Source organism: Akebia trifoliata, chromosome 4 (genome assembly GCF_017979445.1).
Source record: "Akebia trifoliata isolate Shusen 1 chromosome 4, ASM1797944v1, whole genome shotgun sequence".
NCBI lineage: Eukaryota > Viridiplantae > Streptophyta > Magnoliopsida > Ranunculales > Lardizabalaceae > Akebia > Akebia trifoliata.
Window position 1 is genome coordinate 34433137 of NC_141378.1, and position 25704 is coordinate 34458840.

At 37.7% G+C, this 25704-nt stretch overlaps 1 long non-coding RNA gene across 2 annotated transcripts; it reads left to right on the plus strand.

Moving 5' to 3' along the window:
- The first annotated feature begins 356 nt into the window (after positions 1 to 356).
- Positions 357 to 21848, plus strand: LOC147404783 (uncharacterized). 2 transcript variants are annotated; one of them, XR_015177931.1, is made up of 5 exons: positions 357 to 635; positions 2404 to 2547; positions 8809 to 8874; positions 8993 to 9105; positions 21701 to 21848. It is a non-coding gene; the product is annotated as an uncharacterized LOC147404783 (long non-coding RNA). The 2 variants fall into 2 exon arrangements; XR_015177930.1 differs by having other exon boundaries at positions 2445 to 2547.
- The last annotated feature ends 3856 nt before the right edge of the window (positions 21849 to 25704 follow it).

Here is a 25704-nt window from a genome sequence, read left to right on the forward strand (position 1 = left end):
GTATGGATTTTTCCTATATAGATCTGCTAGTTTGTTTCCTACAGATGTTACTCATCAGAAGAAATAGGTTTCTTAGAGATGTTTATCACATATCTGATTTCAATTATTTCTGAAGGAGAAGTGTTTTTTGTGATAATCTTTTTTGTATTTGCTTTGTATCCCCACTCACGGGGCCTACTGGCAACTGTTTGGATATTCCATAACTACCTTTTGGATGTTTGTAGCCTAAATATACTGGGTTTACAATACTCACTATTTTTTTTTCTGAAGTTCTTTCTTGATATTTAATGTATGTGAGCTTCTATTGCCACACCATTTTTTACTAATAACACACCATTGTGTAGCACCCACTTACTTTCTTAGCTATATTTTTAATGAATTTCGATTCTACTGTTTCAAATTGAAACATGATGTACTCTTCTCCATTTTCGTAATCTAGCTTTTATGAAAAACTTCTCCTTCACAACTGAGAAGGGGGGTGGGGTTTTGAGAAACCCTAACCCGAAGAAAGCTAAAAGTACTGGCAAAGAGGTAGGAGAGGGCTGTGGCTATGAAACGGTGGTGGTGGAGAAGGAATGATGGTGTTCGGGTTGAGATGGTTCGTAAATACATTGACCTGATTCAGTCTAGATGAGGTTGATATGATCCCATCTTGAAATAGACAGAAAAGGATGGTTTATATGATCTGATTTGTTAAAGTATCTGTGATTTAACTGTTCTCCCAACACTCCTCGTCATTTGAATCCGCAAGTAACTCACTTTCACTGCCATTCACAATTTCACGTTCAATCCATCTTCCCTCTCTTCGATTCGCTCACCCTTCACAATGATACTCTCCATCTCAATATCCCCTACTTCTAGAAAATCAGAAGAATGGCACAAAATCTGTACTTTCAAGCCCAAACACAAACCTTCTTAGAACAACCCCATCTTGAAAATTGAGCTTTGCTAGTCAAGCCACAAAGAGGTTTTTAGAGACCCAACAGCCTGAAGTAGAAAATGCTCTAACGTGTTCAGCTGAGCTTGTAATTTTGCTGATGGTAGATAAAGCTTGAGCTCCTGCTCTGTTTTTTCTCTGTTAGAGAATAAGATGCACTGTATTAAGATACATGAGATACACTGTATCATTGTTAGTGTATCTCATTACAAATGGAAGGTTGTGATGAAGGATATTCTAGAATATATATTGATATTTAGAATATATCAATTGTGATATTCTAGAATATTTATATTAGGTAGTTTTCATATATCTTGGTTGATGTAATGTCTATAAATACCCTACTAGGGCTTTTGTAAAGAATCATCCAAGAATTATCAATAAAATTTAAATGTTCTACATGGTATTAGAGCTCAAGCTCCACTGAGCACATCGATCTTGGTGCGCCATTCTTCGGCGATGGCACCACCGCCATCGCCGAACCTTAATCATTTTGTTATGTTATTAGTATTTTTTCAATAAAAATATCTTCTTTCTCTATGTTTCGGATCTAGATATCTTTTATTCTCTTCTTTTCTATTATTCTAGGTTTTTTATTTTTCCAATAAAAATCACAACTCCTTCTATATCTCTACAAATCTCCCAATTTCACACATTCATGTTACATGATCTCATTTTTTTTCCTATATAAAATCTCTCCAATGAGAGTTTTTTCATTTAAATGGCACAATCCTACTTTTTATGCTTCTGGGAGAGATCATGACAGATCTGGTCTAATAAGCCACCGGCTCCGACAGACTCAAAAAGAGCGGAATGCGACAGTGATGAACTTCATAGACAGACGGTGACCACCAGCAAGCACGATTGGCACTTTGACGATCAATGAACATATTTATTAATGAGATCAAGCAATTATTCAACAAAATCAATTACATATTCCTTTTTCAAAGGACCATGCAATTGCGGGAGGATGTTAGAGAATAAGATGCACTGTATTAAGATACATGAGATACACTGTATCATTGTTAGTGTATCTCATCACAAATGGAAGGTTGTGATGAAGGATATTCTAGAATATATATTGATATTTAGAATATATCAATTGGGATATTCTAGAATATTTATATTAGGTAGTTTTCATATATCTTGGTTGATGTAATGTCTATAAATACCCTACTAGGGCTTTTGTAAGAATCATCCAAGAATTATCAACAAAATTTAAATGTTCTACATTCTCTTTCTTCTTGTTGGGAGGAAGTTCTATCAACATGGACTCAACCATTCTTGCCCTTGCTCTCTCTTTTGGCATTAGGGGTGAAAAATAACATGTGTGTGGTGTTGAAAAAAGAGAGGATATCCCCACCCCTACATAAATCTATTATTCATTTTATTTGTGTGTTATAAGTAAAAGTTAACGTGGTAATAGAATTTCTCTTAATGTATTTATATATCTGTTCAAGGTTTAGCTCTTGATTGGACAACGGATGTGTGTGAACAACTGATGCAGGATGGTCCAGCTTATGTTCGGGTGTTTGTTAACATTTTACGTGATATATATAAGGAAGAAACAGTGGAATATGTTCTAGCTCTTATTGACGAAATGCTCACAGGTAAAATGGAAGGTTTTTCAGCATCTATGTACATCTTAAATTTCCGTTATTTGACATATTGTGCTTTTTTTTTTCTCTTGGCAGCAAACCCAAAAAGGGCTAGACTATTTCATGACAAATCTCTTTCAAATGAAGATACTTATGAACCTTTCTTAAGTTAAGTTATTTTTACAAAACCATCAAAATGAAGATATATTTTCTTATTTGGTATTCTTTTGATTTATAGTTTATTGTTTCACGTTAATCGATTTTTCACTCACAGTTGAGTTTATTAGTTGGCCTTGCCCGCAGTTAACATAAAGGTGTTAATGGGGCTTCATTGATTTGCTCTGTCCGTTCTTAAAACATTTTAGTTATCAAAGGAATAAAAAGTAAAATTTTGTTTTTTTTTCATTTGGAATGTTCATCATTATTCTTCTATTGTCTGTTTAGATATCCTTGAGTTCCTTGGTTGCTGAAAGGTTACTTAGGAGTTCAAATGTTTCCCCAGACCTTCCAAGTGCTACACTTTTCTGGACCCTATGAAAGTAGGCTTGTGTCTTCCTGAATTCATTCTTTTTTTGGGGTTTAGTTTGGCCATCCATTTTAAGGTGAATGGTTTTGAGACAGCATAGTTGACTGTGAGTTATTTCCGTTATCAGATGATATTGATCTATTTTTGTTTTCTTTTCTTTCATAACAAATTTACTGACGTAGTGAAAGCTTATGAAGAAGTAGGCACTGCTTGCTTCTTGGAAAATCGTTCGAATCCACGAACCAAAAGAGTAACACACTCGAATCCATGAGCTTAGAGAATAAGATCTCAGAAAAGAAAAAAGATTCTTTATTGAATGAAGAGTTTTTCTTACAATGAAAAGAAACAGCCTTTATATAGGCTGCAAAATCTACTCCTGCTGGAATTATAACTTTAGGAAAGAAATAACTAAAATAAGGAAAAATGCTAACAATTCAAAAACTATGAAAGATCTAATTAGAAGCATAAATCAAAAGTCCTAAACTTAAGCAGCAATCTAGTGAAAAGGACAACTCCAAATGGCAACTTCCGAAATTAAGCAGCACATTATTGCCAAAAATAGTAAAATGAAGGAACTTGCTCGAAAAGCATCATAGATCCTGGCTAACAGCAAGAGTATTGGACAGCACATTGAGTCCAAATCAGCCACCGCATTTCATGCAATATGTTCTACATCAGTCTCCCCGACTTGAAAAGAACTCGACCTCGAGTTAATTGATTGAGAAGACGACACATCAGGAGGATGATATTCAAACAAATCAGCAACATTGAATGTAGGAGAGATGGCCATATCTGTAGGAAGGTCCACGACATAGGCATTATCATTAATTTTCTGTAGAATCTGGAAAGGACCATATTTTTTGTCTCGCAGCTTGTTGTATGTGCCCGTTGGCAGCCGCCCTTTGCGCAAATAAACCATCACTAGATCCCCCTCTTGAAATACTTGAGCCCTTCTCTTTTTATCAGCAGCAGTCTTGTATTTGGCATTAGATTCCTCCAAAAAAAATTTCACCTCTTCTTGAATAGCCTTGATACGATCTGCCATATTTTCTGCTGCAATACTCAAACCAGGAAGTTTTGGCAGAGGAACCAAGTCTAAAGCATGGCGTGGAGGACAGCAATACACAATTTGGAATGGGGTCCTCCCAGTAGACCGATTTAGCATACTGTTATAAGCAAATTCAGCCTGTGCAAGAGCAAGATCCCACTGTTTTGGCTTCTCTCCAGAAATACAGCGAATTAAGTTCCCAAGAGTGCGGTTCACCACTTCCGTTTGACCATCAGACTGAGGATGACTTGTACTACTGAAATTCAGGGATGTGTCAAACCGTCTCCATAAAGTCTGCCAAAAATGACTCAAGAATTTGGTGTCCCTATCTGAAGTGATGGATTTGGGAACCCCATGCAAACGAACAACCTCTTTGAAAAACAAATTTGCCACATGTACTGCATCTGAGGTCTTTTTGCAAGCAATAAAGTGAGCCATTTTGGAATACCTATCAACCACCACAAATACAGAATCAAATCCGCGTTGGGTTCGTGGAAGGCCCAAGACAAAGTCCATTGAAAGATCCTCCCAAGGTGCTGCTGGAATGGGCAAAGGCATGTACAGACCCGTATTTTGAGATTGGCCTTTGGCAGCCTGACAAATGGGGCATCTTTTAACATGACTGCCAATGTCTCGTTTCAGTTGGGGCCAATAATACCTCTCCTCAGCAAGAGCTACTGTTTTTTCACGACCCAAGTGTCCACCCAAGCCCCCACCATGTAATTCATGAATTATCTAATCTCGTAGTGAACTCCTTGGGATGCATAATTGGTTACCTCGAAATAGATAACCCTCTTGAATATGCATTCCGTCAACGGAAGGTCCCGATTGACATTTTGCCCAAATATCCTGAAAATCTTCATCGTTTGCATACAGCTCCTTGAGACAATCAAACCCAATCACTTCAGTCCGCATTGTGACCAGTAACAATGCCCTCCTGCTTAGAGCGTCAACTACTCGGTTTAATTGACCCGCCTTATGCTTCAAAATGAAAGTGAAGCGTTGTATAAAAGAAATCCAGCGGGCATGCATCCGGTTGATGCTATTCTGGCTATTGATAAATTTCAGCGCTTGGTGGTCGCTAAATAAGACAAACTCCCTCTGCACCAGATAGTGTTCCCAAACCTTCAAGGCGCGAAAAACAGCATACAATTCCAGCTCATAAGTGGACCACTTTTGGCGAGCTTCACTGAGCTTTTCACTGTAGAACGCAACCGGTCTGCCTTCTTGAGAAAGTACAGCACCAATGCCAACAATAGAAGCATCACACTCTACTTGAAACAACTTGTCAAAATCTGGTAGTGCTAAAATTGGGGCAGATGATAATTTCTCCTTGATCAGCGTGAAGCTCTGTTTTGCTTCCTCTCCCCAATGGAATTTTCCCTTCTTCATGCATTCAGTAATTGGCGCAACTATCCGACTAAAATCTCTGATAAACCGCCTGTAAAATGTGGCCAAACCATGAAAACTACGAACCTCGCCCACTGTTTGTGGAGTTGGCCACTCCCGAATGGCACGAATCTTTTCTTCATCAACTTTAATCCCTTCAGCACTTACCACAAATCCCAAAAACAACAAACTGCTGGTCATAAAACTACACTTCTTTAAATTGACATACAATTTATTTTGCTGCAAAGCTGTAAGTACTTCCCTCAAATGCGCAAAATGGTCAGATTTGTTTTGGCTAAATATTAATATATCATCAAAGTACACCACCACAAATTTTCCAGTGAATGGTTTTAATACCTGGTTCATGAGCCGCATGAAAGTACTAGGCGCATTGGTGAGTCCAAACGGCATCACTAACCATTCGTACAACCCCTCCTTGGTCTTAAAAGCAGTCTTCCATTCGTCTCCAGGCCTGATCCGAATCTGATGGTACCCACTTCGCAAGTCAATTTTCGAAAAGACTTTGGCTCCGGCCAGCATGTCTAGCATATCTTCCAATCGAGGAATAGGGAACCTATATTTAATAGTGATCTTGTTGATTGCCCGGCTGTCGATGCACATGCGCCAAGTGCCATCTTTCTTTGGGACTAACAAGGCTGGTACAGCACTAGGACTCATGCTCTCTTGCACCAATCCCTTCTTAATCAACTCTTCTACTTGCTTTTGTAGAATCTGACTTTCTTTGGGACTCATCCGGTAATGTGGACGATTAGGTAAACTGGCTCCCGGCGTGAGATCAACCCATCTGGTAGTTCTGGCGATATAATTTCTTGAAATTCCTTTAACAAAGGTTTAAGCACAGGGGGAATTTCCATAGATTCTCTGCCAAATTCTTCCCCAACTACCACAGCAAAAATCTCTCCGGATTCCTTAGTTTCCTTTATGAATTCGCTCCCATCCACTAGAAATACTGACTTGCCCTTTGACTTCGGTTCAACAATTGAAAATTCCTCTTTTATGGGCCCCAAAACGATCTTCAAGCCTCTCTTCATGAAAACATATTCATTGGCACGGCCCCTGTATGTAGCATCCACATCGAACTGCCATGGTCGTCCCAAAATCATATGGCAAGCATCCATTTCCACCACATCACACACAACTTCATCTGCATAATTCTTTCCAATTAAAAAATTAATGCGGCAGATTTCAGTTACCTTCACTTCAGCTCCCCGTTTAATCCAACCAATCTTATATGGTGAAGAGTGTTTCTCAGTTTGCAAGCCCAACTTGGTAACCATTGCTTTCGATACTATGTTTTCACTGCTGCCACTATCAATAATGACATCACAAACCCTTTTGTTCACAGTACATCTGGTTCGGAATATGTTATGCCGTTGAGATGGTTCTTCCCGTTTTGGTGCTAACAAAAGTCGTTGAACTACCAAAGAGCGTGACAGCAGCTCCCCTTCGTCACCACCCGTTACCTCTTCCTCTTCATAATTATAAGCCGCTTCATTCTCGTCCTCCTCTGTCTCAAATCTGCCATCTACTTCTGGCTCCACTAGGTTAACGGTACCTCTTTTAGGACATTGGTTGGAACGGTGTCCTGGTTGTCCACATCTATAGCACTTGTCAGACCCCGAACGAGCATAAGGGTTACGAGGTGCCACTTCTGGTGGAACAGTGTTTATTGGCCTTGTTGGACCTCCATTATTACCTGTCCCGCGAGTGGTGTTAGACACAAGTGGCTGAGTCATTGGGGCTTTACCTTTATTTACTACAGCACGGTTAGAATCAAAAGAATTTCTTGCATGACTGTCGCCTTCGATTTGTCCAATTGAGTTTCCGCCTTAATAGCCAACGCAACGGCTTCGGTTAAGGTGTAGGCTGTTTGCATCGCGACTCGATCCTGTATAGCCCAACGTAGCCCCCCAACAAACCTAGCAACTTGTTGCGCATCTGTTTCAAGCAAGTTATTACGCGACGATAGCCTATGGAATTCCTCTAGGTAAGCCTCAACTGTTATACTTCCCTGCTTACAATCTTGATATTATTGAAACAGAATCTGCTCATAATCTGGAGGTAGATACCTAGATCGTAACAATCGTCTCATCTTAGTCCATGTCCGAACCATCCCCTTTCCTTGTCGCATCCGTGTAATTTGCAACTGCTCCCACCAAGCAGATGCTCCCCCCAATAGTCTGTACGCGACTAATTTCACCTTTTTATCTTCAGGAATATCCATATAATCGAAAAACCTCTCGACTAATACCAACCAATCAAGAAACCCCTCGATCCGAAGTTGACCATTAAAACTGGGCAAGTCCATCTTCATATGAAAGGTTTGTCGGTCATGTTCCCCTTGGTAACCCCTCCGATTATTCCGAAGTATGGCTTCAACATCTTCCTCATCATCACTCAAGTTATCCTCATAGGCTAGCTGCCTACGTGGAATCTCTGGATGGCGTTCACGAACATCTTCAGCCCTCTCTCGGTAAGGTTGACGACCCGTAGGACCGTCGCCCCGCTGATTAGTCCCTGCCGTAAGCCTCGCAAGAGTCGCTTGGACCTCTTGCAATGCTTGTTGGGTCTCACGCTGGAAAATTCTGAATTTAGCCCCTGTAACCATATTGTTTTCACGGTTACCGCCATTAAGAATTTCGCTATCATTTCGTGCATTTGTCATCTGAACAGGATTTTTGCTCTGATACCAACTGACGTAGTGGAAGCTTATGAAGAAGTAGGCACTGCTTGCTTCTTGGAAAATCGTTCGAATCCACGAACCAAAAGAGTAACACACTCGAATCCACGAACTTAGAGAATAAGATCTTAGAAAAGAAAAAAGATTCTTTATTGAATGAAGAGTTTTTCTTACAATGAAAAGAAACAGCCTTTATATAGGCTGCAAAATCTACTTCTGCTGGAATTATAACTTTAGGAAAGAAATAACTAAAATAAGGAAAAATGCTAACAATTCAAAAACTATGAAAGATCTAATTAGAAGCATAAATCAAAAGTCCTAAACTTAAGCAGCAATCTAGTGAAAAGGACAACTCCAAATGGCAACTTCCGAAATTAAGCAGCACATTATTGCCAAAAATAGTAAAATGAAGGAACTTGCTCGAAAAGCATCATAGATCCTGGCTAACACCAAGAGTATTAGACAGCACATTGAGTCCAAATCAGCCACCGAATGTCATGCAATATGTTCTACATCATTTACTTACCTGAAGAACACAAGATTTTTCTGATTTTCTTGCTTTTCTGACAAGATCTACTGAAACAACTTGCTTTTCTTATTCATTTTCAGACTGCTCTGGAAAGGTAACTGGTTCATTCAAGAGAAGTGTTGTAAGATATTGGCTTTTATAGTGAGGTATCTAAAAGTCTTTTCATCCCTCTATTTAGTGGAGCTTACATGGTTTGGTTGTTAACATTAATGCTATATTATCTTATTTATCTTTTAAAATACATATCTTTTGGTTCGACTATAGTGCTAGACCAAAAACCAAAGATGGTATAATTGCAAATGGAGAAGCCTCACATTCAAAGGACAAGTACACTACTATTGATGATGTATTGACTGGTGGAGTGGCGTTGTGTGCAGGTTAGTATATTGTTTAAATTCTATGTTTCTGTTGAGATGTCTCTGTCATATTATAATATAGTCAAGTAAGCATAAGTGAGATTTTGAAGCAGCAGAAGGAATGCTTTTTATAGTTATATTTCTTTAATATAAAGGTTATTGTTTTATGTCATATATTGCAGGATATGGTATTATAAGCAACACTAAATTGTACTACATTACTTTTTCATATTCAACACTGGTGTTTGATGCACGCTGATAGATGTGAGGCGTTATGGGATCGCCTTTAGCTCCTTAGAAGAAAACCTTCTGTGTATAAAAAACGTACACCGCATGGCCTGATGCTTGAGACAGGCGAATATCTCAATTGATGTGTCAAGCTCTTCATACCTCAGCACATGATTGTGTCTAAATGGACGTGATCTGTAGAGCTCGAGATTTAAAAAGAAAACTTTCTTTAGCCCTTTACAGTTCCTTTTTATCTCACTTTTAACCTGTGTTTGAAGTTATTTTAACTTTACGTCTACCGATTATACCTTTATTGACCCATGTCTACACGTTTTAAGTGAAAAAGGGGAATCTTTACCTCTTGTTGAGTGTATATTTTCCTCCGCTCTTGGGTGTGTCATACCCCAGTTAAGCCCCGTGATCCTCTTATATTCATAGTTCTCCCCTTATCTAGCAGATTGATCTTTTGGAGTAGTTGGTTGGTTAATACCTCTTTTAGCCGTCATGACACCCCCCCCCCGCCCCGATCAAACCTAGCAAGCCATCTAATCTGTAAAAAAAAAATAGCTGCTAATGTTTTGTCTCGATAATCTCTACTGCCCAACAAAATCATATTAAAAATAGAAGAAAATGTTATCAAATATAGTTATTTTTTATTTATGTTTATGTCATGTCCTTTTTCGTTTTTTCCTATTTATCATGTAACTTATATAATAGGAGTGAAGAAATAATAAACATAATTTTCTCTTCTTTCTCTCCTTATCTTCTCTAAACCCTAGATCATTTTCTACATGGTATCAGAGCTTTGGTGACGATTGAGAAGATCAAAGAGAGTTCCGAAACAAGTAGAGAAGTCCTACAATCATTCAAGGAGAGTTAAAAGGGTTCGATTTCCAGCTTTCTACATCCCTAGGACTGTCGCCAACCACCCATCCACCATCTAGGGACTGTTTCTGTCAGTAGCAACCATCTAGGGGCTGCCACACATTAGCAGTAGCCATCTAGAGGCTGTCGCATCACTTCAACCACCTCCTAGGGCTGCCACCAGTCACCTAGGGTTGTCGCCATCTCCCACAGACCGTCCTAGGTCTATGCTTCCCTTCAAAACCCTTATGGGCTCTTCATTCACCTATTAGGATTTTGTGTGATGTAAGACATCTACAATCCTAGTTAGAGCTTTACTAGTATTTCTATTTCTATTTTTAATTCTTGTAGGATTTCTATTTCTACTTCTAGTAGAATTTCTATTTCATAGTTATGTTAGGAGTACAATTCCTTGTTAGTTTCTAATTTATTTTAAATTCATTTTTATTATTTAGACTATAATTAGAAGTGCTTAGAAGTCTCCAATTTGAGTTATAATAGGATTAGAAAGTTAGTATTATTTATAGATAGGTTAGGAATATTAATTTTTAGTATTTTAGTAGGATTACAAGTTGTTATGATGGAGTTATCTATATAAAGAGCTCCAAATCCGAAAATCAATAATCAATTCAATTATCTTTTCTCTTTTAATTACTTTTTTTAGCTTTATGCTTTATTTTCTTTCAAACTATTGCTTGTTTATCAATTGAATCTATTAATTCAAATTGATTTTAAGTATTTCATTGAACACAATTTATCGAATTTATTGATTCACAGGCTTTCGCTACGTCAAGTGGTATCAGAGCTCTTACTACGATCCACAAATTGGAGAAGTTTGAAAAAATAATCACCAACAAAATTATGGTTATGTTGGAGTCTCGTGTTCAAGGCATGGTTCTTAACACCATTGAGAAGGAGAAAGGTAAGAAAACTTTTGGAAAAGAAGACCCAAAGGATTCCCACAATTCCACTCATAATTCAGCCCTTAGAACTCTTCTAGAGAGGCCGAATTCCTTCAAAACCAGAACCTTACCCATAATTTTGGTTTTGCCCAAACCGTACCACTTCCCACACCTCAAACCACCCTCCCTCAACCTTCTAACCATACTGCATCACTCCTATACCCTTAAAATAAAATCCCTCACCCTCCAACAGCCACATATCTGCCCATACAAAATGTTTCTCTAAACCTTCAAAACCTATCAAATAACTTCAATGACCCTTCAATGACTATAACAATCCCATATATGGATTACATAGATGAATTTGATCCTTATACTACCCTTCCCCCAGCTAAACATCCCTATTTTCACCATGATAAACTTCTCCCTAATCCTCTCCATACTCACCCACCTCCATATTGCAAAGCCAATACTAGACGGGCCCATTATCACCCACCTACAAATCAGCCCTTTCATGATTTTGAAGAGGTTGAACGTGTGTTCATGCATAACACCCCCTCATCCTCGCAACAATGGGCAATAAGAGCGGTCTATTGACTATAGGCTTAAGGTGGATATTCCTACCTTCAATGGGCTCTTGCACATTGAGGACTTTCTTGATTGGATGTCCTATGTTGAACGATTCTTCGAGTATATGAATTTGGAGGATAAGAAGGTTAAATTTGTGGCTTTTAAGCTAACCGGGGCAGCCTCCTCTTGGTGGGACCATCTCCAACGAGATCGACTACGTCAAGGCTTTCGACAAGTTCAATTATGGCCAGCTATGAAGTAATTGCTTAAGCAACGATACTTACCACCGGATTACATCCAAACCTTGTTCATCAACCTACAAAATTGTAAGCAAGGGTCTCAAAGTGTACAAGAATATGTTGATGACTTCTCTCGACTCTCTCAAGGAATGAACTTCAAGAGAACGAATACCAAACTATTGGGCGCTTCATCAATGGGTTGAATAGAAGAATTCAAGAGAAATTGGCCACGCATTAATACACAACCTTGCACGTAGCCATAAACAATGCCCTAAAAGTAGAATCCTTTATGCTTGATTCCCGTACTTCTTATACCAACAATCGAAGGTCTAACTATCCACAATCTGTCCTTCCATCTCATCAACCTTATCCATCCCACCATCGACCCCTTATGTCAATAACAACCATGCTTCCACCTTTTAAGCTCCACCTTCACATCCTAAGACCCACCAACCTAATTCTTATGCTTCCTCCTCTCAAGCTTCACCTCCACATCCTAAACCTCACCAACCTAATTCCTATGCACAACCAAAGAAAAATAAGTATTTTAAGTAAGAAAAAATGGGTCATACCTCCGAAGTGTGCCGGAGGAATCACATATTAGTAGCTGAGGCGGATTATGAAAATAACGAAGATGACCACTATGTTGATAATGATGCGACTATCTTCTTTGAGGTTTATGAGGAGGACGACGGTGAACATCTAAGTTATTTTATTCGCAACTTGTTGTCGGTACAACATTTTGCTCCTTTAACTAAACATAGTCTTTTTTGAATTACATGCAAGGTGCAAGAGAAGTTGTGTCAATTAATTATAGATAGTGGAAGTTCAGAAAATATAATTTCAAGCTACATGGTCGATGCACTCAAGCTACCCATTACGCAACATCCTAAACCTTATTCTATAGGTTGGGTGGACGATGAGTGCAAGAAAAATATGTCAAATCAATGTTCTCTTTCTTTTAACATTGGACAATATAAGGATGATGTTATTTGTAACATCGTCCCAATGAGAGTATGCCACATCCTCTTAGGAAGGTCTTGGCTTCATGATAATGATGTCACCTACCGAGGCAAAGTCAACACCTATTCTTTCATGCATAATGGTGTCAAAGTGATCCCACATCCTTCCTATGCCAAGCCCAAGGCTTCCCACCTAGTCAAGGAGAAGAGATCATGTTTTCTTTCTCCCAATGTCAATGAGGACTTAAAAGAAGCAAACCAAGTGTTCCTAGCGGTAGTACAACCTTCCAATCGGGACCCTCCTACTCAAGTTCCTCCTCAAATGTAACCTCTCCTTGAAGAATTTTCTTGTGTTCTTCCTTCAAACGTGCTAGATTCATTGCCTCCCATGAGAAATATACAACACCACATCGATTTGGTGCTCGGGGCAAGTCTCCCAAATCTACCCTATTATAGGATGAGTCCAAAAAAGCATGACATATTAAAGGAACAAGTGGAAGACTTACTTTTCAAGGGTTTCATTCAACCAAGTCTTAGTCCATGTGTGGTTCTGGTCATATTGGTACCTAAGAAGGATGGTACATGGAGAATGTGTATTGATAATCGTGCGGTGAACAAATTTACTATAAGGTATCACTTTTCGATTCCAAGGCTTGATGACATGTTCGACATGCTAACAGGTTCAACCATCTTCTCCAAATTCGACTTGAAAAGTGGCTACCATCAAATACGGATCCAATCTGGAGATGAATGGAAAACGACCTTTAAGACTAAGGATGACTTGTATGAATGGCTAGTTATGCCGTTTGGTTTATCAAATGCGCCCAACACTTTTATGCATCTCATGATCCAAGTTTTACAAGCCTTCATTGGCAAGTTCATTGTGGTCTATTTTGATGATATCTTAATCTACTCCAAATCTGATTCGGAACACCTTCTGCATCTACGGACTATTTTTGAGGCTCTCAAAACCAACTATCTTTACATCAATTTGAAGAAATGCCACTTTTTCACGTCTTCGGTACTTTTCTTGGGTTACATAGTCTCCAAAGAGAGCATACACGTGGATAAAACTAAAATTGCAACCATAAGGGATTGATCTTCTCCAAAATCAACTTCCGAAGCTCAAAGTTTTCATGGGCTAACATCCTTCTATCGGCGTTTTTTCAAGGAACTTAGCTCTATCGCAGCACCTTTAATTGGCACATGGAAGAACAAAAAATTTACTTGGATCGATGATGCCGATGCTAGCTTTCATCTCTTAAAGGCTAAACTTACTTCCGCTCCTATTTTGGTTCTTTTTTATTTTGAAAAACTATTTGAAGTCCATTGTGATGCTTTCATGCATGGAGTAGGAGCTTTTTTTATCTCAAGAAGGAAAGCTTATTGAATTCCTTAGTGAGAAGCTAACAGAGGTAAGGCAAAAGTGGAGTACATATGAACTTGAATTCTATGCCGTTATTCGTGCTCTTAGAAAGTGGAGACATTACTTGATCCAAAATGAATTTGTACTCTATTCGGATCACCAGGCCTTGAAATTCATCCAAAATCAAAGTTCGGCCAGCTGCATTCATTCTTCATGGATCACCTTGCTTTAAGTGTTCAACTTCACTATTCAACACAAATCTGGACTCAACAATAAAGTTGCTGACGCACTAAGTCGTAGTTCTTCTCATGCATCGCAAAAATATAGATTCTTTGCTCATTACTATAAGGAGCAATGTGATAGGCTTTAACTTTCTCAAAGAATTCTACATTGACGACCCAGAATTCCAAGTTATGTGGGAAAAGTACAACTCGGGACAGCAAGGTACTTCAAACTTTGTGGTTCAAGATGGGTTCCTCTTCAAAGGAACAAGGCTATGCATTCCCAATGGTTCTATTCGTGAGCATCTTATCAAAGAGTTACATGGTGGCAAACTCTCGAGACACTTTGGATGGGACAAGACCATTGCACTTGTGGAAGAACGATACTTTTGGAAGTCCCTCAAGAACGATGTTGAAGTTTTTGTTCGTCGATGCCTTATATGCCAAAAAGAGAAAGGACAGGTACAAAACAGGTTTGTAAACACTTTTACCAGTCCCTAATGGCCCTTGAGAAGATCTTTCAATAGAGTTTGTGCTTGTACTACCTCGAACACAATGAAACAACGATTTCACCTTCGCTGTTGTTGATCGTTTTTCTAAGATGGCACATTTTATCCCTTGCCACAAGACTCATGATGCGGTAAATATAGCCAACCTCTTCTTTTGTGAAGGTATACGTCTACATGGCATCCCCAAGACTATCACTTCAGATCGTGACTCTAAATTTTTGAGTTGATTTTGGAAGACTCTATGGGCAAGATTGAAAACTGAACTTAAGTTTTCAAGCACCGCCCATCCTCAAACGGACAGACAAACAAAAGTTGTGAACCGTACTCTTGGCAACTTGATTCAATGCCTTTCTGGTGACAAACTGAGATAATGGGACTTAGCACTTGCGCAAGCTGAATTCGCTTATAATTCAGTCCCTAATTGCTCTAAGGTTACGCACCATTCCACATAGTCTATTCCAAAGCACCTAATCATACTTTGGATTTGGTACAACTTTCTTCTCTTCCCAACTCCAGTGTGACGGTCAATGATATGATTGAGAACCTTCACAAGCTTCACGGACAAGTGAAGAAGAACCTTGAAGCTTCTAATGAATAGTATAAAAAAAATGCCGGTAAGCATAGACGATTCAAGAGCTATGAAGAAGGAGACTTGGTCATGGTTTATCTTAGTAAAGATGCTTCCCTGTTGGAACTTACAACAAAACCAAGTTAAAGAAAATTGGGCCCCCTTCGTATCTTGAAGAAAATAAACGATAACGCTTATGTAGTGGATTTGCCTAATAATATGCACATATCCCCGACATTCAACGTCAAGGGCATCTATCCTTATTTTTCAGAGGATGATTTTTCTACTCCTACACCAAATTCGAGGACGAGTTTTCTCAAAGAAAGGGAGCCTGATGTAGGACATCTACAATCCTACTTAGAACTTTACTAGTATTTCTATTTCTATTTCTACTTCTTGTAGGATTTCTATTTCTATTTCTAGTAGGATTTTTATTTCTACTTCTAATAGGATTTCTATTTCATAGTTATGTTCTTAGTACAATTCCTTGTTAGTTTATAATTTATTTTAAATTCATTTTTATTATTTAGACTATAATTAAAAGTACTTAAAAGTCTCCAATTTGAGTTCTAATAGGATTAGAAATTAGTATTATGTTATAGATAGGTTAGGAATATTAATTTTTAGTATTTTAGTAGGATTATAAGTTGTTATGATGGAGTTATCTATATAAAGAGCTCCAAATCCGAACATTAATAATTAATTCAATTATCTTTTCTCTTTTAATTACTTTTTTTAGTTTTATGTTTTATTTTCTTTCAAGCTATTGCTTGTTTATCAATTGAATCTATTGATTCAAATTGATTTTAAGTGTTCCATTGAACACAATCTATCGATTCTATTGATTCACATGCTTCCGCTACGTCATTGTGAAACTTCATCGGGTCATTCTTCACACTTGATTAACTATTACGGTTTATGTCACGGTTGTAATAGCCTTCAAGGCGAGTCATATTTCTTTCTATCGTGTGATCTGGATTTTTTGTAGTTTATTTCTCCGAAGTCATGTTGGAAGTAAGTCTAGGACTGTCTACCAATGGTGGGTTTGGATTCTCACACTTTGTTAGAGAGAGTTTCTGATACCTCCATAATCCTTCAAGATGTCCCTTCTTCTCAACAACTTGCAGATATCTTTACCAAAGCAATTGGGCCTACTACTATTCATGATTTTTCTATCAAGTTGGGCATGTTTGACATGTATGTTCCAACTTGAGGGGGAGTGTTGGTGGTGTTTGTGTTATAAGTGTTATAGTGTAGGGTACTCTTGTAATTTACTCATTTGATTAATATAAGAAAATGGTAGAGCTGGTGCCTCTAATCAAGCATCCTTCCATTTCAAGTATAGGAAGAAGTATACATGGATACTCCTCCAGGAGTTCATTTTTCCAATGCTGATGCCAAAGTGCGTCATCTAAAGAAGTCCTTATATGATCTCAAACAGTTCCTGTGAGCGTGGTTTGAGCGGTTCCACTCTGTTATGTAGGATGTGCGTTACAAACAATGTCAAGCTGATCACACACTATTTGTCAAACATAGTGGACCTTAAACTACAATTCTTATTGTGCATGTTAATGATATTATCATTACAAGAAATTGCCCTACTGAGATCCAAACTTTGAAGCATTTTCTTGGAAATCATTTTTAAGTAAAAGATCTTGGACTTCTAAAATATTTTTTGGGTATTGAGGTAGCTCGATCCAAGATAAGCATTTTTATCTCATAGCGCAAATACTTGTTAAATATGCTCTAGGAGGTTGGCAAACTTGGAGCTAAACCAATTGATGCTCCAATTGGGCCAAATAGCCGATTGAGTGAAAGTAATGGTGAAGTTCTGGAAGATATTAATCGTTATCAACGCTTGATTGGTAAACTCATCTACCTATCTCTCACGTGACCAGACATTGCTTATGCGACAAGTGTGGTTAGTCGATTCATGCATGCCTCTCATACGACACATCTTGATGTTGCCTTTCGCATCCTTCGATATCTAAAAAGATGTCCGGGGAAAGGTTTATTGTTTTGTTCACATTGTCACATGCGTGTGGAAACATGGACAAATGCTAATTTTGGCGGGTTTAATTACTAATCATCGTTTGACTTTTGGGTATTGCACTATGGTGAATGGTAATTTGGTTACTTGGCAGTAAGAAACAATCTGTAGTTGCTTGCTCAAGTGTTGAACCTCAGTTCAGAGCCATGACTCTTGGCATATGTGAGTTACTTTGGTTACAACTATTAGTTTATTATTTTGTGAGCTAGGTTGTTCAGCTCCTCAGCCTTTTCAGTTGTACTGTGATAACAAGGTTGCCATTAACATAGCTCATAATCCAATTCAGTATGATCACTCCAAGCATATTGAGGTTGACTGACATTTCATTAGGGAAAAAGTTAGTTCCAGTGACATCTTGATGTAGGACATTTACAATCCTAGTTAGAGTTTTACTAGGATTTTTATTTCTATTTCTACTTCTAATAGGATTTCTATTTCATAGTTATGTTAGGAATACAATTCCTTGCTAGTTTCTAATTTGTTTTAATTTATTTTTATTATTTAGGCTATAATTATAAGTGCTTAGAAGTATCTAATTTGAGTTCTAATAGGATAAGAAAGTTAGTATTATGTTATAGATAGGTTAGGAATGTTAATTTTTAATATTTTAGTGAGATTCTATGTTTTTATGATGGAGTTATCTATATAAGGAGCTCCAAATCCGAAAATCAATGCAATAATCTTTTCTCTTTTAATTATTTTTTAGCTTTATGTTTTATTTTCTTACAAGCTATTGCTTGTTTATCAATTGAATCAATTGATTCAAATTGATTTTGAGTGTTTCATTGAACACAACCTATCAAATCTATTGACTCACATGCTTCCACTATGTCACATCTGCACCATATTTGTTCTTACATCACAACAGTTACCTGATGTCTTCAGTAAAGTATTGGGTCATGTTAGTTTTGATAATCTTATATGCAAGCTGAGCATGTGTAATATTTTTGCACCAACTTGAAGGGGAGTGTTATTAGATATAAGTCTTTTTTATTTATGTTTATGCCATGTCCTTCTTTCATCCTTTCCTATTTATTATGCAACTTACATAAATAGGAATGAAGAAATAACAAACATAACTTTTTCTCTTTAATTTGTTCTTTTCTTCATTCTCTCTTTATCTTCTCTAAACCCTAGATCATTTTCTATAGTAAGTACCTTCTCTTAGATGGTCATCATTTGTTAAAACTTACTTTTGTTGAGGGCTCACATCACTTCCGAAAAACCACATATTGTTGTGCTCATTGCGATGAGTACTTCTGTTTTATCATGGCTCATCAACATTTTGAGCATGCTGAAGGTCTAGATTCTTTGGGAATAATATGCAAGGCGAGGGATCCTTTTTAAGAGAGGACGAGGCAGAGGTCAAAGGGCTGGTCAACTAAATCAAGTTAACTGAGTCGATCCAATGGCGCCACTGTACAAGAAAAAATAGCTGCATGGAACCATGGACCATAGAGGTACAATCTATTAAGGTAGGAAGGCAAAGAAACCAATCTAGGCCAAATTAGTTCGGAGTGAGCATAACAATGATCTCTTCTTAGACAATGAATCACGCCCCCTCCGTAATTGAGTCACGTCAGGGAAATTTGTTATCAAGGCTCTCGAGAGTCTCAATAATTGAGGAATGCAGGTGGGCTTTTGAGTTCTAGGGTCGGTTAAATCTTGAGGAATTACAGACTTAGATGTAAATTCGATTCACTAGAATATTTGCAAATTATGTTCTAGAGGTTACATAAAGTTTTACACAAGGAATGAAGGTTAATATTACATCGAAGAGTTCTTCAGTCGACCATCAATAACTATTTAATTGAAATAGACTTGCAAAAAGTAGGGAAATTAGTCAATGGGCTGAAGCTAGTGATACAAGATGAGCAAGCATTGCACCGGTTCCTAGTATTGACTTCACATATTAATTGGAATTGAAGGTTAAGAGCTGCGTCAACATGGTTTTCGAGGAGTGCTAATCAAGAAGAGATAATCATTCAACTGTCACTTGATGGAGAAAGCCTACTCATTAGGTGTATGTTGATAAGCCTACTCAAAGCTAGTTGAGGATCAAAATCTTTCAGACTGGATGCATAGTTGGAATCAAGATCTGCTACTCCAAACCTTGGATTAAATCCTGTTTTCACACTTAAACACCTATAAAAAATTGGGAAAAATCTAAAACAAAGAAAATGCTAAAATCAAATCAAGTTGCATCACTTCCATAGTTGCATTCTTCCAACTCTCGGTTTTGATCCTTCAAAGGAAAACAACACCTTAGAGTGTAACAACTCTAAATTGAAAAGCATGACACCACTTTAAGGCTAGATGAAAAATGTAATCTGTACCAATAAGCCATGTATATCCTTAAGGCGTAAGTTTTTCAGCGCATCTTTGATACATGCGTAAGCCTTTGAATGAAAAGGGCATTTCCTTAAATCCCCAAGTGTCAAGGTGTACACCTCTAGTGCCTTTGTAAACATTGGCAGGAAATAGTCAATAAACGCAGTTTGAAATGCCCAAAGTAGTCCAAGCTGGAATTGTTAGCTAGGTGAGCATATTGAGTTTGAGGCTTATGAATTCGGTGTGGTTTATGTACTTGCAGCTAAAGATATGGAACTTGTGATCCTTACACCGCCAAAGATATTATAATTGCTGGAACAATTCTTTGAGATTATAGTGGATTTGCTGGTTGGAGTACTTCTCATGAGAGACATCATGACTAGATTGAACTTTTTCTTAAATTTTTTACTGCCTAGTAAAGCAGCTTATTTGATGAATTCTTTTGAGTACGAAGAATTGAAGAAACAGGTCAATGAATTGATTCATAAAGGTCTTTTTGGAGAGAGTTTTAAGACCTTGTGGGGTACCTGCTCTACTAAATCAGAGGAAGATACGACTTAGTGGATGTGTGTTGACAACCAAGCATCACCTAGATTACGATGAAGTACTGCTTCCCAATTCCCTAATGAATGATGGTGGACGTGCTAGCCGGATTGATATTATTGAAGATTAACCTGTGACCCGACTACCACCAGAGAAGAATTAGACTTGGGGACTAATAGAAGGCCACTTTCAAGGTGTGGAATAGACTGTACGAATGGTTGATGATGGTGTTTGGTATGTCAAATGCTCCGAGTATTTTTTTGGGATGATCAAGTTTTGTATTTTCATCGACATATACTTCGACAACATTTTATTTACAACTTACAATGTCAGTTTGGATGAGAAGGTACAACATTTGCGATATGTCATTGACCTACTCTAGCCTAAAGAATTGTTTGTTAACTTGTAGACGTACATATTCGTGCTACCTAAGCTAGTTTTCTTGGGATTTTCATCACTGTTGATGGTCAAAGTTGACCAAAAAAAAGGGTGCAAGCCATTGTTTTATGGCCAACTCCAAGCCATTGAATTTTTTTCCATGAAAGACATTTTCAATACTATGTCATTATTCCTCAATTTATCCACGAAGGAAAATTGAAAATGTATTTTAAAGAATCCAACCAAATAATGCTCCAAAATGGTAACTTGTTTTATATAATGATTATGCCTAGGGCATTCCTTTTTTTTTTTTCTTTTTTCTTTTCCTGTTTGGAAAATAATGGTGTTTTGTTCTTGGGTTGTTTGACGCCATTACCTTTGCACTAGTGGCCGTTTACAATATTTAGTAGAGTCATTTTTTAAGAGTTTACATCTTTGCAATAAAAGAAGTAAAAAAAATTCTAATAAATTATGGCTACTATTTTCAAAATAGCAGTCATTATTGAAGTTCAAATATCATTTAGAAACAGATTTTTCCAAATAATATTATCTGTGGTGTGGCATATTGTTACATAACAATGTTCTGTTACTGTTAGTTTGAAAGTAACGCTACATCACCGAGTGACATTATTTTATACTGTGAATCCAACTATTTGAAATTTATGTTCAAGCCGTTTTTCTTGTTTATTTTTATTTAAAAAAAATAGAACAAAAAATCTGAAGTTGTTGTTGTCATATGTGAAACTTACTTTTGCTTACACGATTACATCAATTATAAAAGATAACACCCCCCCCCCCCCAAAAAAAAAAAAAAAACTTACAGTAGTATTTCAACTCTGATTTTAATATCAGTTGGTAAGCTTTAACATGTCTATATAAGTGCAGCTAAAGAAGCCTTCACATCCTACTCGTAGCATTCCAACTGCTATTAGTTGCTTAGCAACTTTGCTGAAGGAACCCTTGGTCAGATCTTCATTTGTGAAGGCAGATGGGGTGAAACTGCTGATTCCATTTATTTCTCCAGCAATCCATCCAGGTAAGATGTAATGTTTTATTTTCCTTTTACATATTATTTTTATTCTGAATGGGAAATCCCGAAAATAGTGTCCATGTGTATGAATGATTCCCCGTATGAACATGGAGGAGCATTTGAAACTTGGAACAATTTTAGATGAGCATCTTAGAATTTCTCCTTTCTATGTTAAGTTGATACCTAACCTTTTGTCCTACTCTGATGCATATTAACAAATGCTGGAATAATTTTAGATGAGCTTTAATGCCCTTTTTGATGTGTACCTTAGTTCTGAAGATGTCACCTTTCTTCTTGGTGACAACTACTTTATGAAACATGCCTTTGTGTTTGGCTCTTGTCCTTCTATGAACCTACGGTGGAGTACCTAGCTGCTTCTAGGGCCCTGCCATGACTAGTGGAAGTCGTTAAAGGTTCCACTAAGGAAAAGGTAACCTTTGGGTGTATGTTGAAGTCTTTTTCATTCTATAGTTCTTCTAAAATATGGTGTGGAAGGAAAGTAGAGGTCATTTACATTTTGTACCTTTTTTTCCTATTAGTTTTCCTAAAATATAGGACTACTATAAACTGATTCCACTTTTTTGTGGGTCAATTTTTAGGTTGTGAGGTTGGTTGTTATAGTGGACCTTGGACTGCCACAAATTGTTCAGAGTTTGAAAATGCAAGCATGGAGTGATGAGGTGGGGAGAATTAATTATATTGCTAATTTTTTTTTCTTTTCTATTTTGACATCAAAATAGAAGATTTTTGTGGAGAAAAAAAAATAAGATGAGATAATTGAATAAAAATTCTTCTGTTCACTGATTGCCTATTTACTTCATCATTTGCCAGAGAATTGGTACATTTTCTACGCTTCTTTCAGTGAAGCTTCTATGAATACAGAGACTAATACACTTATTTCGAAGTAAAATGATTATTTCTTTTCTTTTAGTTGGTTCAGTAAGTTATTATAGAATACTTTCAAGCTATTGGCACAAAGCACACTAGTTTAATCTATTTATTCTGTTTGATTAAAATTTTAGGCCCATTGATGGTCTATTTCTTTGCTATATATATTTTCTTACTGGTTTTTGGTATTCTCTATGGGACCTGTTGGAGGCTCTGAATCAATTGGAAGAGGGCCTTAAAGATAATATCAAGAAGTTGAGTTCGTTTGATAAATACAAGCAGGAAGTCCTTCTTGGCCATCTTGACTGGTCCCCCATGCACAAAGATTAAATTTTTTGGCGTGAAAATGTTACAAGTTTGAAGAGAATGATTTCCAGGTATTCTTTGTTGTGCAAATTTATCTTCTGCCCTTATCTTCAGAAAGAACGAGTCAACTAGTCTGGATCCATGTTAAGGTTTTGATTGCAGTTCATGACAATAGAAGTGTTGAACAACCTTTAAGTTGGGATAAGTTGTAAATGATAATGGTGGTGATTTTCGGAGTTTAAAGAACCTAACCTATGTAGTGGCCTACTAAAAAAGAGAACAGCCTGTCTATTGGTTGTCAATTTAGAGAATAGAAGACAAGGGAAGTGAAGAGAAGAAAGAGTCCCAAACACACGTTCAGTCTCTCAATGATATATATTTATGAGGAAAAAACGAAGTGACAAAAACATGATGTCTGTTTGATCAATCAGAACTCATATCCAATCTAGTGGATTTACAACTATGTCTAATCGATTGAAATTGTAAATCCAATCGATCATATTTACGATCATAACACTCCCCCTAAGTTGGTGCGAAGATACCACACACACCCAACTTGCTAACAAGAATCAAAAGTGATGCGGTTGACTGATTTTGTGAGAACATCGGCTAAGTACTCAGAAGTAGAAATAAGGATGGTGCATATAGGACTGAAGGTGACTTTCTTCTTGATGAAATGACTATTGACCTCAATATGCTCGATACAATCATGTTGAACCGGATTATAAGCTATGCTGAGTGCGGCTTGGTTATCGTTATAGCAGGAGTTGGGTAAGGTAGATTCCAACCTAACTCATGAAGTACCAATTGTAACCAAAGTAACTCACATATACCATGGGCAATTACCTTGAACTCAACTTAAGCATTGGAGCGAGCAACAACAGACTGGTTTTTGCTTCGCTAAGTTACCAAACTTCCCCTCACCATAGTGTAGTAACCAAAAGTACAATGACTACCACTAACTAGCCTGCCCAATTTGCATCATTCCATGCCAACACACACATGTTCCCATGATTGCGAAAGAGCAAAAATTTTCTCGGGCATCCTTTTAGATAGTGGAAAATTCGTAAAGTAGCATCAAGATGGGTCGAGGGGGGAACAGGCATGAACTGACTGACAACATAGACCACATAGGCAATATTAGTTTTCATGAAAGACAAATTGTCACACCTCAAAATTTGACAATACATCGTCTTGGCAACATTACTAGGGAATGCACGACCCCGCCCCAAATCTCGAGACTTGAGCATGAACCTCAAGATATGTGGGGGAGAGATCTGCCAACTCTCAAAACCTATTGGTCTAGATACCACACCATAGGACTCTTGTGATTCCCAATGTATGAATCGAGAGTTGAGGTGACTCAACGACCTTCTACCAATAGAATTGCTTTGAAAGCCATTAAAAAATAAGGGAATAAAAAAATGAAATATATTGGAAATATTAGAATAGTTAGTTCTAGTTTGACTAATATTAGATAATATTAGTTTATTTTTCTATAAGAGCATTTATGCCCATTAACTTATTATTGGTTATAAATATATGTCAAGCTCTCATTATGAGTCTTGACTTTTCTTTTCTAAACTTCTTCTTGGTATCAGAGCCTAAGAAACTCGAACGCCCCCTCTTTAGCCCTCTCTCTTTGTTTCTTCTCCTCTTCCTCCCTTCTTCCTTCTCTCACTAATCCCATTAGACTTTAACCCTAATCACCTAGCTGCTTCCTCATCCGGAGTTTCTCTCCTTCGGGGGCCATTTTCTTCTTTTTGATTCATATTTTCTTAATTGCATGTTGCGATCGAGATTTTATTAGCTCTTCACATACTGCAATAGTGATTTGCGTTGTGTCTTTTGCCCTATGTTTAGGTTTATATCTGGGATTAGCCCATCAAAATGTTGTTGGGTCTGTTGCAATCATCCCTATAGGCCTTCGCTGCTTCCTATAGGCCCCTACTAGCCCTGCGATCTGCCTTACAGGCCCTTACCTACCCTGAAATTAGCCTTACAGGCTATTGGGTGCCTTACAATTAGACCTACTGGCCTAGACAGCCTTGTGATAGCAATACTGTGCTGTTGGGTGAACTTCGATCAGCCCTACAGGCCCTAAACTGACCTGCGACAGTAGCAAAGTGTTGTTGGGTGCATTACAATCAGCCCTATAGATCTAGACAGCCTTGCGACAGCAGTAGTATGCTGTTGGATGACTTGCGATCAGCCCTATAGGCTTTGTGGTTGATTGGTTTGCAGCAGCAACTCTTGTTACTTAGGTAACCTTCTCAGATTCTGTTCGTTGGAGATCTCCCTTCAATCCATAAACAACTTCCCTTGTCGTTCATTGTGCACCATGATATCCTCCCAAGAGATCAAGGACTCCCATACTGGCCTTGGGTCAAATTCTTTCGCTCAACGGATTACCACTACCTTATTAGATGGTCGTAATTTTTAGTCTTGGTCTCAGTCTGTGTGGCTCTATTTGGGTAGTAGAGGTAAATTTGATTGGCTGTTAGGCGTCATTCTGAAGCCACCCCTCACTGATCCCGAATTTGAACAATGGGAAATTAATAATTGCACCATTCTTTGATAGTTATTTAATTCCATGGAGTAGTGCATCTACACTATGTTTATGTATCATGAGACTGTCTTTTCTTTGTAGTCAGCTCTTACTCAG